Source organism: Amblyomma maculatum, chromosome 4 (genome assembly GCF_055883805.1).
Source record: "Amblyomma maculatum isolate TAMU_Amacu chromosome 4, ASM5588380v1, whole genome shotgun sequence".
NCBI classification, from domain to species: domain Eukaryota; kingdom Metazoa; phylum Arthropoda; class Arachnida; order Ixodida; family Ixodidae; genus Amblyomma; species Amblyomma maculatum.
Window position 1 is genome coordinate 190,300,219 of NC_139347.1, and position 18,373 is coordinate 190,318,591.

Genomic DNA, 18,373 nt, shown 5'->3' on the forward strand with positions numbered 1-18,373 from the left:
TCCTCTTGGGCGATACCGGTAAGTTGCTAGTCATAATCTGCGAGTGCTTGCCAAATGCGCTCCATCCCAATCGTATTCTTCTTGTTATTTCCTTTTCGTGGTCCGGATCCTGTCCTAAGTAGACATATTCGCCTACTACTTCCAATATTTCGCTACCTAATGTAAACTGCTATTTTTTCCCGAGGCTGTTGAACATTACCTCAGTCTTCTGCATATTGATTTTCAAGCCTACCTTTCTACGTTTTCTGTCTAGGTCATCAATCATTATTTGCAGTTCATCCCCCGAGTTGCTTAGCAAGGCAATGTCATCAGCAAATCGCAGATTACTGAGGTATTCTCCATCTACCCTTATCCCTAACTGCTCCCATCCCAAGTCTCTGAATACTTCCTCTAAACAAGCTGTGAATAGTACTGGGGAGATTGTGTCTCCTTGCCTAACACCTTTCTTTATGGGAATTTTGTTACTGTATTTATGCAGAACTATGGTTGCTGTGCAGCCACTATATATATCTTCCAGCACTTTCACGTACGGCTCGTCTACCCCCTGATTTCGCAATGCTTGCATCACCGCCGAGGTTTCAACTGAGTCAAATACTTTTTCGTGATCAATGAATGCTATGTATAAGGGCTGGTTATATTCCGAGCATTTTTCTATCACCTGATTGATGGTATGGATATGATCGATAGTAAAGTACCGTTTCCGAAACCCTGTTTGATCCTTTGCTTGATTGCAGTCTAAGGTTGTCCTGATTCTATTAGCGATTACCTTAGTAAATACCTTATACGTAACAGACAGTAAGCTGATTGGTCCGGGTACTCCGGCACAGTAGTCAGGCATCTTACCACTGCACCACCCCGGCGGGGCACCCTACGTCTCATGGTTCAATTTATTGCAATTTAAAGTCCGCGCGCATTAAATATCAGTAATACCGCGTCTCTAAGCCGCACTCACGTAGTATAACATAAGGTTCGCACCGTAGCTATGCAAACTTTCTTTTTAAGGTAAGTATCTTAAACACATTAACTCTGAGTATCTAGGTAATGTGTTGTGTTAATGATGCAAAAAAAGCTGTCGACAACAACTAGTAAAGAGGAATATTTGCCTTACTACCGATCACTTTCCTGGTGTGAGATCGGCATGATGGATGGTTTGTATCTATTGAGGGCTTCTCACTGGGTCCGATGAGAACGTGAAGACTTTCACTGTATCTCTACCATCATAGTTTCCGCGGCACCGCGATACACAGCAATATCCAGGCATTCTCAAAGCGTGCACACTGGATGAAAACACTGCAGCATCAGCGCTGACCTGTCACCGCCTTTCATCCAGTGCTTATTTCTAAAAAAACTAATCTGGAAAACTTTTGGGACACACGTTGTACAAAGGCGAAATCTCGCACTGCAGTTGGAGCATGAACCGCGAAAACGTCGAACAAGCAACTGGTGTTTACTGCACTGCGGATGCATTTGGCAATCGAGTAATGCATCAAAAATTACTTAAATGGGAGAAACCTTTTTTTATTTGTGCACGAGATTTAAATAAATAAAAATTTATTTTTTATTTATTTAGATCTCGTGCACAAAGCAGTTTACACGATTCAAAATTTCCTTTTAGCACAAAAGTAACTTGTTTTGCAAAAAAATATTTTAGCAGTCAGACAGCAGTAAAAGGGTTAACGCGCGTCTATGAAAATTCGGTTCTTCGGCTTGCTCAAATTTGTGAATGCGCAGCCGGGCCATAGTCGCGACGACTGGTTTTAGCTGGTTCCGGCGGGAGCTGGGCACCTCTCGCACCCGCCTCCCGGAAGAGGAGGAAAAAACATTTATTTAAACCTAATAACTAGGCACTAGCGATTAGATGGTCGTGTCCATTTCAGCCGGCCTCCTCAGTCCAGGATGCCGGCAGCTGCTGCTATCCCGCGCGCCCGCTTGATCAGCCGTTGCTGATCTTGTAGGTGTGAGCTAGACAGAGCAGCTTCCCAAGAGGAGACGGTGGAGTGGCGAATAGGCGGGAAGCCTTGCGGCTTTGGACACGCCCATATGGAGTGGTATAGTGTTGGTTTGCTGCTGGCGCATGATTCGCAGATCGAAGGGTACCGCTAGGGAAAGAAAAGATGTTTGTGGTAGAGGTTCGGAAATGTGTGCGTTTGAAGTTGTCACCAGGTAGTGGCATCTGCTCTTTAGAGGGATTTATGCGGTGCGCGAAGTGTTCTTCGTTGTTGTCTGTAGTATTCGAGGGTAAGTGTGTACGTGAGTGGTTCTGTGGCGGTTGATAGCTGAGAGCGTGATGATGGCCTCGAAGCATCTTCCTCTCCGGTTTCCGTACTAGCTGGTAATTGGCCGTCTTCAGTCTTCCCTCCTGGTGCCCGGCAAGTAAATTCGCGGGCGAGCGCGTGGGCTTGCCAGAAAGAAATGCGTGACCTGGACCCGCTTGCACAAAACAATCTTAAGACTGTCTTAGCTAAGTCCAGACTTAACTGGAGTCTAAAGAATAGGCCACTGGCATGGCCGCTTAAGACTGGAGTCAAGACTGGGCTTCAGTCCTGACTTGAATAAGTCGCTTGTATGATTACGACTCTAGTGCTGTCTTGGTTAAGACACAAGGACGCCAGGTGTCTAAGTAGAGAAATTAGGGAAATGCAGGGATGCACTGGCACTGTCCCTGCTGTAAGATGTGCACATTCCGTCAATTTTGCGTTGTGTAAAATCCGTGCCATTGCTTTTTGCGGCTTAAGATTGTGTTACGAAGAAAAATGCCCCAAGTGGTTGCTGAGGCCGTTCTGGGAAGTCACTCTGGTGAACATGAACCCGAAGCGTTCGACGTTCGGAACACGAGCCGTCCTAAATAAGCTTGGTCTTTCTAAAGACACCATTTAAGTCTGGACTTAGCTCGGACTTTATCGTGCAAGCCGGCCGTGCTCAAAGAATTCGAATAAGCGGCGTGTGCTTCTTTTCTTTGCACTGACGAAGGATTTGGTGGGTTTTGGGAGACAGCAGACCGGTTGAGAAGACTCGGCATACTGCCTGTGAGTCTGTGACAATAGTGCAGGTTTTGAAGTGTTTGCCCAGGGGGTTGGATGAGATGTATCGGATGGCGAGGGCTATGGCTGTCTCTTCCGCCGTTCTGATCGAGGTCGTGAGGATGGAGCCTGTTACTTGTACATGACCGTCATCGTTCGTTATGGCCAGGTTCGCGGCAGGTTTGCCGGGGTAGCTTGTTGCGTCGGTGTATAATATGAATTCATTATTTCTTAATGTACGTTGAAGTGCCCGTACTCGGGCCTGCCGTCGGCCCGCGTTGAAGTCTGGAAGCATGTTTTTCGAGATTGGGGCCTCTTGGCTGTTTGCTCTCATTAAGGGGTCCATGGGCTCCGGATCTGGTGGTAAGGGGATACTGGGGGCTGCATACCCGAGTCTCGCGAGTAGGGCACGTCCGGTGCGTGTGTTTCGTAGTCTAGTTACTTGTCCTACCCGCTGTGCTTCAATTAATTCTTCTAACGTATTGTGGATGCCTAAGTGAAGAAGGCGTTGAGTGGCCGCGTGGGGAAGGACACCCAGTGCCGTCTTTATCGCCGACCGGAGTGCCGCGTTAAGGTTTTCCAGTTCCGCCCGATTGAGGTGGTGGTACGGGAGGTGGTACGTGAGGCGACTGATGATGAGCGCCTGAACTATGCGCAGCGTGCCCCTCTCCTTAAGACCGCTTCGTCCGTTGGAAACCCGTCTTATCATGTGGGTGATTTGAGACATTTGTTTACGGAGAAGATGTACTGTGTGTGTGGCTCTACCATTAGATTGGAGGTGTAGCCCCGCACCCGAAGCCTCTCCACTTGTGGCATTGGCGCACCTTTAAGGAAAAGATCAATCTCTGGAGGCTGTTTTCTCCTTCCATATCTGTTCTTGCTTATAACCAAGAGTTCGGACTTCTCCGCTGTGCAGGTTAGCCCGCCGGCGGCGGCGTACGTCTGGACCACGTAGATGGCTTCCTGAAGCGCGTCTTGCACATCGCCGTCAGAGCCCCTCGTGACCCAGATTGTGACGTCATCCGCGTAGAGAGCATTATGAACCCGGGGGATGTTGTCTAGCAGAGATGGCAGTTTTGCCATCGCCACATTGAAAAGAGTCGGAGAGAGGACCGAGCCCTGTGGCGTCCCTCGGCCTGTAAGAGCGATATTGTCGGAGCGTAGTTCACCTAGTCCTAAGGTGGCCGTGCGGTCCGTCAGAAATGCTCTGAAGTAGTTGTACACCCTATTCCCACAATGGGACGATGCCAGGTTGTGAAAGATGAGGTCATGTGCAGCGTTATCGAAAGCGCCTTTTAAGTCGAGCGCAAGTATCGCCTTCGTTTGCAGCTTGCTAGGATGGTCCATTACTTCCTCCGTCAGTTGCAGCATCACATCTTGTGTGGATAAATTTGGTCGGAAACCAAACAGCGTGTCCGGGAAGAATCTTCGTGCTTCGAGGTGGGGGTGGAGCCGGGATAATACGATGTATTCGAATAGTTTTCCGATACACGAGGTGAGCGAGATTTCCCGAAGAGTGGCGAGTGAGAGTTGTTTGTCAGGTTTGGGAATGAGCGTAATTTTGGCGTGCTTCCACTCTTGAGGGAGGGCTCCCGTCGTCCAGGCTTTATTGTAGAATGACGTCAGCTGGGAGATTGATTGGTCGTCCAGGTTTCTAAGTATTGGATGCCATCTGTACTCGGCGCCGTATACTTCGTGACATTTTGTAGACTTGCTCGGACTTCGGCCTCTATTACGTCAGCGTCGAGTGGATGTTCTCGTCCTCGTAGGAGTAGTCCTTGTACGGGGGCGCGGATCAGAGCTGATGTAGTACTGTTCTAGTTGGGCGAGGATAGCGTCGTCGTCACACTGTTCCTTGCGCAGGAGCGTACGTATCGCATTGTTCGTCTCGTATTTAGATTGTTTGGGGTCTAGTAAAGCGCGGAGCAGCGACCACGTACGAGCCATGCCGAGAGCGTCTTAGAGATGGTCGCAGAAGCGGTGCCATTTGTTATTTGTCAGCTCGGCAGCATAGTTCTCTGCTTCGGCAGTGATTTGGGCTATTCTTAGCTCCAGCTTCCTGTTGTGTTTTTGACGTTTCCAACTCTTGACGAGCCTCCTGCGAGCCTCCCACAGGTGGAGCAGGTGGTTGTCTACGTCAGGTGCAGTTGTAGTGGCTGAGACCATAGTAGTGGCTCGAGGTAGGTTTTTTGTATTTCTTGCACCCATTCCGGAAGGGACAGAGGTGAGGGCGGATTGGGTGTTCCGTTTACCCCGTTACACCCTTTCTCCGTCGCTGTCCCCTTCGTCTGTCAATCCCGACGGAAGGAGTCCCTTTGGTTAATCTTATCTTGCGACCAACCTTGCGGGTGCCGGCTGTCTCAATATCGCTGGTTATTATGTAGTGAGCTCTACTCAACGTCTCTCCTATGTTCGATCACGTGCTCGGGGTATTTGCTCTAGCCAGTGTGAGATCGGGACACGTGTCCCTGTTCACACTGTTACCCATGCGGGTGGGTTTGTCCGGTTCCGTTAGTAGGATGCATTGATCTCTGGCGATAGTCAGGGCAACTTTGAGGCCTTTCGGGGTCTCCGATTCGTAGCCCCACATTGGATGGGCCGCGTTGAAGTCTCCCACAATTATACCTTGATTCCTCTTGCTGGCTAATTTTAGGGTCGCTTCTATTATTTCGTCGACTGCATCCCGTTTCCCTCCTTTAGGTGGACTGTACAAGTTGAGGATGAACAGGGATGCCTGGTTGCGTTTGGCGGGGACCACCTCGAGCAGCCCTCTCCCCAAAGCCACCAATTCAACCGCAGAAGACAAATCACGCAAGCCACAAACAAACTCCACTAAAAATTCTCACACCTCCTCATCACAACCCCTCACCCACTCATTCCCCTCATTCCACTAACGGTTGAAAAGACAGCGCCACTTGCTCCTCCCTCCCCAGATCTCTCCATCGAAAAGATCCAACCTATGATAGACCGGTCGATGGAGGCCATGACTGGTACTCTTCGAGCCGAAACAAAAACGATGGTAGCGAGCCTCCATGAGGAAGTCAGGAGGGAAAGGAAAGATACATTCGAACGACTTCTCCAACATATTGACCAGCGAATGCAACAACAGATGCATCAACAGACGGTGTTGTTGCGCCAGCTGCCCACGACAGATCAACAACCCCCTACACCCTCCCCTCCGGCACAGTGTCCACCTGAGATAAATCTCCCGGTAGACACGCACGGCTAGCGCGACAACCGTGAAGCACGACGCCTGCACCCATATGCGCGACCGCATCCCACCTCAGTGATCGTCGCTGCCACTGCACCAGCCCTACCGACGGCAGCCGACACTGGCACCGCCGATACCTCGATAACTTCACCACAGGCATCATCAAGCCACATCTGACGCCTCAGCCTCATAATATCACCACCAACAACAACATGGATAACTGCCCTGAACAAAAAACTAAAACAAAATACAAGTAAGCCATCCGCCCATTCGGCTATGGCAGTGGGACTGTCGAGGATACCGACGCAAGAAGGGACTCCTCACACAGTACCTAGCCAGTCTATCTAACCCTTCCTCCCCGCTTCCCCTTCCAGATATAATAGCAATGCAAGAAGTAAACTGCGAACCCACCCTCACAGGCTTCACAGCACACGCCAATAAGCCAAGAATGCACGACGAAGCAGACGCGACGCCACCCAAAGTGGCTACCTTGGTATCCAAGCACCTCATCGCTATAGAACACACTATCGAGAACACGCACATCCCGCCTCCCGGATATGCGCCGAGATGGGAGACGACGAAAGAGTTCCATCGTAGTGTGATGACGTAGGCGCGAGGAGGAGGAGGACATGAAGAGGGTGGTGTTGCTCAGCTACAGAGCCAGTAGCAGGTCCGTGCATTTTTTTCCTTCTTCCTACAGCCACAACAACAACAACAGCTCCGCGTCAGTTGCTTCCCGACCGCTGTACTGGACTGATGGCGCCAAGCAAAGATCCCGATTCTCCAGAAACCAAAAGGGCTGGCGCTACCGAGCGTAAGTGTAAGCAGCGACAAGCTGAGCGAAAAGCTCAACAAGGCTCAAGTTGAAGTAGTAATTTGTCGCCACCCTCTCCCAACACAAGAAGTCGGAAGAAAAATCCTTCACCATCATTAGTAAACATCGCGCTCAAGGCTCAATCATCGCGACATAAAGGCTTTCGTCTCATCGCATCGCCAATGTGCCCCAATAGAATTTGTTCAAACCAGACAGCCGAATAAAAAAAAACGTGAAAGAAATTTTAATTTGAAGGGGACTGTCTTTAGTTTCACAATGTAATAAGGCCCCTTGCAGTAAAAAATTAAGATAGGTAGATATTTTTTTATTAATCGTTACTCATCAAGCTATAAGACGCAGATGATGCCCGCCTTGCTGTAAAACTCACATGCACAGACCACGCCGACGTATATCCCTTAAGGTTTGAAATGCAAGTTTGTAAATGATATGCATGTATATATAACTTTATTGAAATGCTGGCCAACGACGGTTTAATGCGTCGTGAAGCTGGCCAAGCGCCGATCCGGGGTTATGCCCTACCCTGCATTACCTGATTTTGGCCAGTTTGTGGTGGGTCGTGAGGCTTGTTCTTTTTGAGAGCACCCCGAGTCTGCTGGACGACCCATAGTTGACTGTCCTTCTCTGTACTTTGCACAGCACTGTACATGAAGCGGCGGGTATGTCTTGGATACAGCTTAAAAATCACCTTGTATGCTGTTATGATCGCAAAGGCTGCTGTTGGTTATATGGACAAAAGGCAGCCATAAGAAGCCTTCTCTCCTGTTCAGGATACCTTAAAATTATGAGTTGAAATAAAATGTATAAAGTGCAAGCGTACGAGAGCGTCTGCAGCTTTCTAATGGCCACCACGTGCACCCTGCCCTGCTTGTCGCTGGGCGAAGGGAAGGTTCGACGGGCCAGGTAGAGGTCTTCAGTAATTTCGTTGCAGCTGGTCAGCAGTCTTTGGTGCTGGACGGAAAATGAACAACGATCGCCGGCGCGATTCGCGAGCTCGCGCACCTTGGCGTGTGCCGTCTCGTTTCGGTTGCAAAGAGTCTTCGATGCTTCTCCCTTTTGCGCCGGGAACCACTAAATTCTGGTTTGAAATCCTACCTCCCGCTGTGCTTTCTCAGGACTCGGGCCACTATCTGTGAGATCCATTCTTTGGCGAAATTTCTGATCATTTGACGCGAGTCGCAGAGAACCGTGGTACACGTCGGATTAGCGAGGGCCAGTGCCACCGCCGATTCCTCCGCCTCTTCTGCTCGTTCGCACGCTACACTTGCCGTTATGCGCATTTTGCCACACGAATCGACGACTGCAACCGCAAATCGCGAGTGTTCTGCGTATTCCGAGGCGTCAATGAACCTTGTACCGGTGTCGTCTCCGTGGCTGTGTAGGACAGCTCTGGCCCTGGCCACTCTTCTTTCCCGGTTGTGTTCCGAGTCGACGTTCCGTAGAATTGGGTCGAATATTAGCGTTTGTCTGATAGCTCCCGGGATGACGAATGTATTTCCTTGTTGTGCGTGGTAACGGATGCCGAGACTTTCCATGATCTGGCGCATAGAGTTTCTTACTCTTACCTAGAAGGAAAGCTGTGCTGCCGTCTATGGGAGTTTACATGAAGTTTCCAGACGGCCAGTTCAGCCAGCATGGGCGCTCAAAGCATCATGGGCCGGAGAGCTACCGAGTGCAGAGCTACAACTTTTGGCCAAAACTAATGCAAATATAAGCGTTGTTCTACAGTAAATAATGTCCTAAGATTGAATATTGTGACTATAAATTGCAAAAAGAGAGAAAAACAGCATGCCAGTGTGATATTCATCCGATATAAGCGATGGCTCTTTCTCCTATTGGCGTAGTTTTGAGCAGCACAAATACCAATATTTCGCACTTAATAGGCAAAATTTGAAACAGAGAAACGTTATAAAAATATTTATGGCTGTGCAATCACTTAAGGAAGTTTTTAGTGGCATTTCGGGAAACAAAAACCATTTATTCGCGACGTCTGCTTTTGCGCCTTCGCTACTATGGCTTTCGCGGTCTATGTACGCACCTTCAGATGATGATGATGACGAAAAAGTAACATTGCAGTAACGCCACTCCACGTACCCGAGAAAAACCTACTGTCCCGCTACAAGTAGCACCCCGGCCCATGATTCTTAGCGCGCCCATGGTGGCTGAAGGGCAGCGCCCTCAGCTTTCCCTCTAGTTAGTGTGAGGAACTCTATGTTCTGGCGGCCTGCTGTCGTTCCCGTTACCCTTTCTAGTTGTGAAGTGCGCTGCGCCTCGACGATTTCACTAACCCTGTTGTGAATCCCGAGCTGGAGCAAGCGGTGCGTGCTGGTGGATTCAGGCAGACCCAGTGCCACCTTGTATACCCTACGGATGAGGAAATTGATTTTGACTTCTTCTTCCTTGTACAAGTTGTGGAATGCCGCAACGTGCACATTATGGCTAATTACGAAAGAATGTACGAGTCGTATGAGACTCTCCTCCCTCATTCCGTTTCTTCTGCTAAAGGCCACTCTTGAGGATTCGCATGGCGTTAGCCGTCTTGAGCTTTATTTTAATGATCGTTTCGCTGTTGACGCCATTGGCTTCGATTATTATGCCGAGGGCCTTAATTCTGTGCACTATCGGGATGGATGCTCCGTTTCTCGTGCGTAGCCTGATTTATTCATATTCTCGCTTGGTCGCATTCCGACCTTTCCCGGGTGATCTGTATTGTAGATTCAAAACGACGAGAAGAAGGAAGATGAGGATTGGAAGCGTGAGCGCGAGGGAGAGACCGAGCGTCATGTTGCTACATCGACAAACGTAAAAACACCATCATCATCATCAGCACCCTGATTATACCCACTGCAGGGCGAAGGCCTCTCCCATATTTCTCCACTTAACCCGGTTCTGCTCGGTTATTAAACACAATGGTTAATAAACACAATGTAGAGACGGCCTTGTGTGTGCCCTGCTTCTACATTTTCGGTGCCGAAACCTAGTGGGCAAGGGGGGGGGGTTAATATGAGCTCCTTCATCGAACCTTCCTGGAGGTTGCTACAGGAACGACAACGACTCTCCAAGAAGATATCAGGAGCTCCGCCATCGAAATCCACCGGACAGAGAGAAGAGGGCTTCAGCAATACGCCATGGACCGCATCATGAGGAAGCGCATAGTTGAACGAGATCTTCAGTCGCGGCTCTGGCATGAGGCAAGTAATCTACTAAAATTCTACTACTATTCGACTACTATTCTTGACCTAAAGCTTATTCACGCCAGGCTAAAAAGCAAAGACGGTCTGCGCATTTTGAATGAGAAAATGCATGCTTTCGAAGTCCAAGTTTGTGCAGAAGACGTCACAGCTGTATAGGAGTACGGAAACTGCGACTTGGACAATGAGGCTCCTCAGCCCCCATATCGAGGTATTTCAGGCGCCTACTCCCGCTGCCGACAGCCGTCATATTACGAAACCAGCAGATGAGCACCTTGCGGCAGCTGCATTGTCTACGAACGCAGATTTACCGGAAATGTTTACCGACTTGTACCTTTCTACTTAACCACCGATCCTGCCATTGAGCTTAAAGAGAGGCAAGTCGTAAGTGCCACCGTTTTCACACCAATACCAGATTTCCGTTTATTCGAGTCAACCTCAAAGGAACCTACAGAAAAAGCCAAGTACAAAGCACATATCGCTGACATTCATTGACAGGAGTGATTATTTTACGGCCCAGAGGGATGTCAGCAATCACCCAGGAGCGCCAGTTGTACTGGGGGAGATACCTTTGGGGGAGATGTATTGTAATCAAAGACCGATCCAGATGGGGTGGTCTCAGAGTAAACAAAGCATCGAGCCAATTAAGAACGCTGAAAGGCGAGCTGAGGCTTCTGTGCTGTTTGAAAGCAAGACTACTTTCGGACTTTCAATGAAAAAAGATTGCTAACGAGCGCAACATGTGGATTGCGCGTCTGATAACACGCACATAGAGCAACCATCAAAGCGAATCGATTTTATCAGCCTGCGGGGGTACGACAATGGCAAAGAGGAGCTTATGGGATATAACGACTTCACTCGAGGCCCCCACAAGCCGCCAAAAAAAACGATGGAAGCGCATACAGTAGCTTTGAGTAAACTATGAGAGACAGTGAACAGCATATGATTCATGACCTAGACAGGAAAAGTAGAAAGGTAGGCTTGAAAATCAATATGCAGAAGACTAAGGTAATGTTCAACAGCCTCGGGAAGGAACAGCAGTTTACATTAGGTAGCGAAATACTGGAAGTAGTAGGCGAATATGCCTACTTAGGACAGGTAGTAACCCCAGATCCGGACCACGAAAAGGAAATAAGAAGAATACGATTGGGATGGAGCGCATTTGGCAAGCACTCGCAGATTATGACTAGCAGCTTACCGGTATCGCTTAAGAGGAAAGTACACAACAGTTGCATCTTGCCTGTACTCACCTATGGGGCTGAAACGTGGAGGCTAACCAAGAGAGTTCTACTTAAGTTGAGGACAACCCAGAGGGCTATGGAACGAAAAATGGTAGGGGTAACATTAACAGATAGAAAGCGTGCAGAGTTGGTCAGAGAAATAACTCAAGTTACCGACATTCTAGCAGAAATTAAGAAGAATAAATGGACATGGGCAGGACATGTAGTGCGAAGAGAGGATAACCGATGGTCGCCGAGGGTAACAGACTGGATTCCAAGGGAAGGAAAGCGTAGCAGGGGGTGGCAGAAAGTTAGGTGGGTGGATGAGATTAAGAAGTTCGCAGGGGTCAAGTGGATGCAGCTAGCACAGAACCGGGTTAAGTGGAGAAATATGGGAGAGGCCTTCGCCCTGCAGTGGGTATAATCAGGCTGATGATGATGATGATGATGAACAGCATAAGAACTGAAATTCCGTCGAAGAGCTTCGCAGTGCGGCTTCTGTAAAGCATTTTCTAGAGGAATACCCCCCAGCAGGTATTCTAGTTAATATGCCGACCTGTGTAGATCACACGAAAGTTGCCGAGGTGAAAACCGAACAGATGGTATACGATATGTTATTACAAAAGCGTGAGAACTGAGTCATGCAATGCTGCAAGCACTTCTGCAGTGCGCACGGTTGTTGACGGCAGTCAACGAATCTTCGAACAGCCTGAAAAATTGGCGGCCACTCTTTCACAAGCATAGGAAAAAAGGACGGCCAGTGCGCTGAAAAAGAACATGGTGGAAACAGATTTGTTGTGTTAGATTGTTTTATTGAGTCAGACTTATGAGATGCGTCAATGTTGAGATGAACAAGACCAATAATGATTATGCTGCAGTGTAGTGGGACGAAACCTTAATAAGACCTTCATGTCGGAGAGAAGGGCACCAATCATCAGATGGCGTCCAAGTTCTGCGCCTCGTCCGTGTTGTGCCAGCTGTTCCCTGTTGAGTATATTGCGCCTTACATTACGGGTACCAAGATGACTGACAGCGAGCAGGACCTTTACGAAGAGGGCCTCAAGCTAGACGTACCGCAAGAACTGCGTAAAACAATGAATGTTTTGGGCACCGAGATTGTCACTCTTCCAGAAAACATGCAACAGCTAAGTGAACCCCCTAAAAACGTCCCTTAGAAACAGTGCAAGTGTTGTCACAGCTGATACAAGAAGGGGCGGTGCGCTGGTCTCAACAGAAACGGCCCCTCTGGACATCGTGCAGCAGTAACAAGGACCCATGGCTACGATGGCATTCAAGCAGATGAGCGATGAGTGTAATATGTCGGACAGTTAGAAACACCAATTATGCCACGAAGTTAAACTGAAGACGCTGGACGAGCACAATGAACTTCCGGTATATGCGGCTCTTATGACCGCATCTTGAACACCACCCGTCAGTTGTATCATCACATCAGTCGCATGGTGGTCATCTGAGGCCATTGAGGTGACAAAGCTTCGAGCTACCTCTCACCTCAGGGCGCGGAGCGTGTTGCAGATTCAGGCAAGAATCTGCAAAACAGAACGACCAGAAAGAAGATGAGGTTTGAGACTGCGACGCGGGAGAGAAACTGAGCGCCATGTTGCTACACCGACCAACGGAAGGAGAGCCGGCTATTAAACGGGTATTATTCAGAGGCGTCCTGGTGCTCACCCTGCTTCTATAGTCTGCCCTCTGCGTGAAGCGGTAGAGTAGGAGTTCCGACTTTTTCGGCGAACATCGTAATACCGTACCCACGAGGTATTCCTTTATTGGCTTGTGAGCTCCAGTTTGTGTTCCTTTGGCGCGCCCGCTACTGACGACTAGCGCCGACTGGTGACAGACGGAGGGACCGTGGAGATCACGTGTTCTATCTAGAGACGCAGAGATGCCATGGAGACGCTGCTAGCCTCAAGGGGGAGCAGAAGAGACACCGTCGAGGCGAGCTGGCGAGCGGATAGGCAGATACGCATCAGAAAGCAAGATTATGTAAACCTATTGTTTCATAAACCCAGTTGAACTCTAATCTTCGAGCATTACTTCAGTTATGTAGTATGACTTCTAACATGGTGCAGTCGACCTCAGAAGCTGGACGCAGCCCTAATGAAGACCCTAGAAACGAAATCAAGGACACCCGGTCGCAGCTACAGACGCTAATGCACGTCTTGAACCTCGACAACGATTACGGTCAAGTTCAATGAGCCGAGGGAGCGGTACGCGTCTCGCTGCCACGGTACGAAGAACCCGGCCCCTCTATACGAGCGGCGTCCAAGACACTGTCCACGAGACGCACGAATTCGTCTACGCAGACGAAGACTGCGGGATACGGCCCCGAAGTTCAAATGACATCCTCGGCGTGATAGCAGAAACGCAGCGGCAGCTAGCCCAAGCTATACAAAAGAACATGCGTCCATTTCAAGCACATTCATCTGGAGACACGGCCGCAGCGATCCGCGTCTTTGAAGGTACTGTACGAGAGAGCCTAAAAGCGTGACTCGAAGTGGTTGAACGTGTCGCATTTCTTGCGAACTGGACTATCTCTCACAATGCTCAATGCTATCTCGCGACTTCGCGGGGAAGCACGTGATTGGCAAGCGTCTTAAGGGCCAACCACATGGAGCGAACTTCATCTGCGAACTTCATGCGGCGCGGCGGAACGCCGACGCACCGTCGGTGTGCCGAACCCCATGCAGCGAAAAACTGGCGGCGTCGGCAGGGCTGGCGCCCGAGTGAGAAAACTCACGACCTGAGTCCTATTCAACAATTACCTTTTCACACTAAATGACATTTCAAGAGCAACATATAAATAAGCTAGCGTCTCAAATTGCACCCGACATCGCTTGTATACTGCCTCCGAGTGTAGTACGTCCGACGCCGTAGCAACAGCGTACTGCAGGCGCGTCTCTGAAGCAGGGTTTCAGCCAGTGTTGAGCGGAACGTCGAAAAAGCTCCCGCTTCAGCTGTATAATCAGAGTGGGCAAAATCGCAACGCTTACAGCCCCTTATAGAGAGACCTTAGCAAAGCAGTGCCGCCCGCTGGCGCGGCGGACGACAGTGCTCTGTCGTGCGCTGCTCCCTAGTCGTCGCTAGGCCTATTTTGTTTCGCATCGATGGCACAGTACTACATGAAACGGCGCTATGAAATTCCTTCGTGCTATAGTAAATGGCCTGCTCATAGAACTGCCTAAATCTCAATCTCATTCTCTAACAATAAAAGCAAAATATGATTAACTTCGGCTCCACTTTTTAGCGGAGGCGGCGTGCAAGCAGACCGGAGCAGTCGTGCTGCGATGGCGGCAGATGGGTGTGGGCAGAACTTTGCTTGCATCGCAGCTGTCACTTCTATATCAGCCACTCGGTACGGCTCAGCGATCCTCAGGAAGGATTCAGCATTGACATTTCGCTTATTATTTACTGAAACAACAACCTTTAGCACACCTTTCTAAAGTTTTGCGTATCGTCGGCGCTCACGACTTGGAGCTGCAGCCGGCGCGGTGCGGCAGCAAGTGCTGCCATCTCACGGTGGTCGCGCCCAGGAGCGGCCGCTCGCCCGGCCGCCGGCGAAAATATCTGGCCCGGCTTGATAGCCTGCGAACGGCCGCCGGGCGGCAGTTCGCAAGGTTTGACGCGAGAAAATCGCTCCATGTGGGTCGGCCTTTACGGTAGCCACATTCACGATTGGAGAACATGGAAGCAAGCTATTGCTGAACGTTTCCAACACAAAATGACCCTCCAAGAATTCCTGGAATTTCAAAATGAACGCACACTTCGGCCAGACGAAACCCCTGTACAGTATATGTATGCCAAAAACGCAATGTTGGAAAAAGCACCGCACAGCCTCAGCACTGAAGGACGCATCTCTCTTATACTGAGCGGCATTCACGAAGACAAGCGGGCGACCTCTCTGGCTGCCCAGAACTGTTATTCTGTGCTAGAGCTTATCGATCGAGCCGCGAACCTCGACAGTCGCCGACAACTGCAGTAAGTGGTAACCCAAGGAAGGCATCTTAGTGAATACAGAGTGCCAGGACGGCGACAAGGTAATCTCAGAATGCCACGACAAGAATTTGGATGCCAGCCAAGTCATCTCCCACTGCAACGGCGAGAACAGTTGAACCTGAGGCCACGAGAAAGCTACCCACACAGAGAACGCAACTGCTATAACTGTCCGGAAATGGGACATATATCTCGAGAATGCCCGCAAACTGAGAGGCAGGCAACTCTACGAGCAGAGGAGAAAAGGAACAGGAGGCTGAACGAGAATCACGACAGAAACGTGCATTTTTTCCTGCGCACACATGGGGACACGCTTTCGATCATCACTGCCTACATCAATGGGAACACTCCAGTGAGAGCATGCATTGATACAGAAGCAAACGTTTCCACAATAGACCCCAAGATACTGTCTTCCGACTTCGAGAAGGGTGCCTATACAATAACGGAACAAGACACCGTTGTGGATCGGTCACTTGTGCCTGAGTGGAAGACATGCGTGTCAATCAGCATCGGCAAGGTTTGCATCAGTCTGCCTGAAGTCTTTGTTTTGCCTCTTTCACCTACAATGGACATTCTTCTCGGTTCAAACTGAAGAAAAAAGGCCAATGTCGATGTCACTTTTCATGTGTCCAACAGAGTGACCTTACTCAAGCTTCGAGTAGAAGGCTGTACAGTCGCGGAGAACCAATCTTCAATGCCTGCAGGTGAGGCAGAAGCGCTTATTTCATCTTTTGTGACCGAAGACAAACCTCAGGAACTTAGCAATATTGCCATGTTTGTCACGATAGAGCCTACCTCGTCAGGTCCAGACCCTGAACGTAATGAGAAGATATCATAGAAGCAGTTGCACTAATGACATCTGATGCAACACCAGATGAACGCAAGAGATTACATGAAATCTTGACGACTCACCACAAAGCTTTTGCTACGAAGGAGCATAAGTTAGGAAAGTGTCCACACACAGAATACTCGACTGAATTGAAAGACAGCATTCCTGTAGCATCCCACGCATACTGCCTCATATGCAGATCGCGAGTTCATGAAGAAAAATGTCGACGAACACATCTGACTAGGAATAGTCAGACCAAGTCAGAGCAAATACACTGCACCGACGCTCGTCGTAGATCCGAAAAACTAATCAACGACACCTAGGAGAATGGTTCATGACTGCCGCAACCTCAATGCCAAAACAGTGAACCCGCTATATCCGATGCCACTAATAGAAGATGCTGTGGATGAAGTCAGGAGAGATCGCTCACATTACCTCACGGCCATGGATATCAAGTCAGCATTCGTCACAACCCGTGCCAAACCTGAGGAAATGCCTAAAACAGCCTTCGTAATGCCAGATGGGAAGTAGAATACCTTCGTATGACATTTGGATTTTGTAAAGCCCCACAAACAATGTAAACTGTAATGAGAAAGAAATTCGATGATCTGCCTCGAACAAGTACATATATAGATAACATTGCGCAAGGTGCAAGATCCATCCCAGAGGCATTCGAACTTTTGGAAGAAGCGTTACGCCGCATAAATAGACATTGAAAAGTGCCAGTTCGTCCGCAGCCAGATTTCCTTCCTAGGCTATGTACTCACGAATGAAGGACGCATCCCAGACCCTAAACGCATAGAAGCCATCAACAAGCTCACGCCATCGAAGGATGCCAAGCACCATTTCTCATTCCTGCAGTTTGCAAACCATTTCAGAAAAATCATCCAAGGATTTTCTGCAAAGACTTCATCACTACGGAAGTTACTGGACAAAGGCAATGTGTTCACATGGACTGAAGAACATCAGAGGATATGTGACACACTCAAGCATGCTCTGATCAATCCGCCATTGCTTACAAACCTTCGAAATAACTGTCACTATACTGTGCCATAGCAAAGAAGCCTATGACAGTGCACACCGATGATAGCGAGCATGGACTTGGAGCTATCTTGACTCAAGAGCAGGACTCCCAAGAGTGTGTGATCGAATACGCCAGTCGTGCTCTAAACGCACATGACAGCCAACTCCACTCTAACCTGCTGGAATGTATGGCTTTGCACTGGGATGTCACGGAAATATTTGCCATTTACCTGAAAGGGGGACCAAGGATCACGTATCTGGCACAAAAAGCAGCGACAAATTGTCGATTTACACGATGGACTATAGACCTAGCAGAGTATGACTTTGAGGTTCGCCATCACCCAGCTAAACTAAACAAAGGAGATGCACTTTCCAGGCTAGACGATCCCGTCGGAGAGTCGGAGTCTCTCTAACTTCCCCGGACGGCAAGTGGCACAAGCATCTGTATGGTAGTAGTGACGGGTAGCAGCAGCCTGCGTGAGTTACAGAAACTAGACCCGGTGTGTCAACAACTACGCCAACAAGTGAGAAGTGATATTCTTGTGAGGGATACTGCAGACGGAAAGGGTGCCAAGGTTGTAGTACCTACAGTCTTGAGGGACTATGTACTTCAAATGTGTCACGATTCCACGGGATACATGGATGCACAGCGCACTCAGCCAAATTCAGACGATACTGGTGGCCAAAACTGCAACGGTAAGTAAAGAACTATGTTAGGTCTTGCGACACTTGCAAAAGGGTGAACCTAAGGACGACCATAACATAGGGTTGTTTGCAACCTAGAAGCATCCCAACCCATACAAACACAGTCATATCACTCCATCACTTAGGTCGATTGGACGATTTTCAAGGTTACCAGTCCGTACCCGTGTGCGTCGACCATGCCACACGCTACATCGACGCAGTCCTCGTGCCTTCAACAGCTGCACTCTACTATATCAACTACATATTAAACGGATGGATACCAAGATTCGGAATCCAAAAGATAATTGTGACAGATCAGGCAAGAGGGTTCATCAACAAAATGACAGCTGCC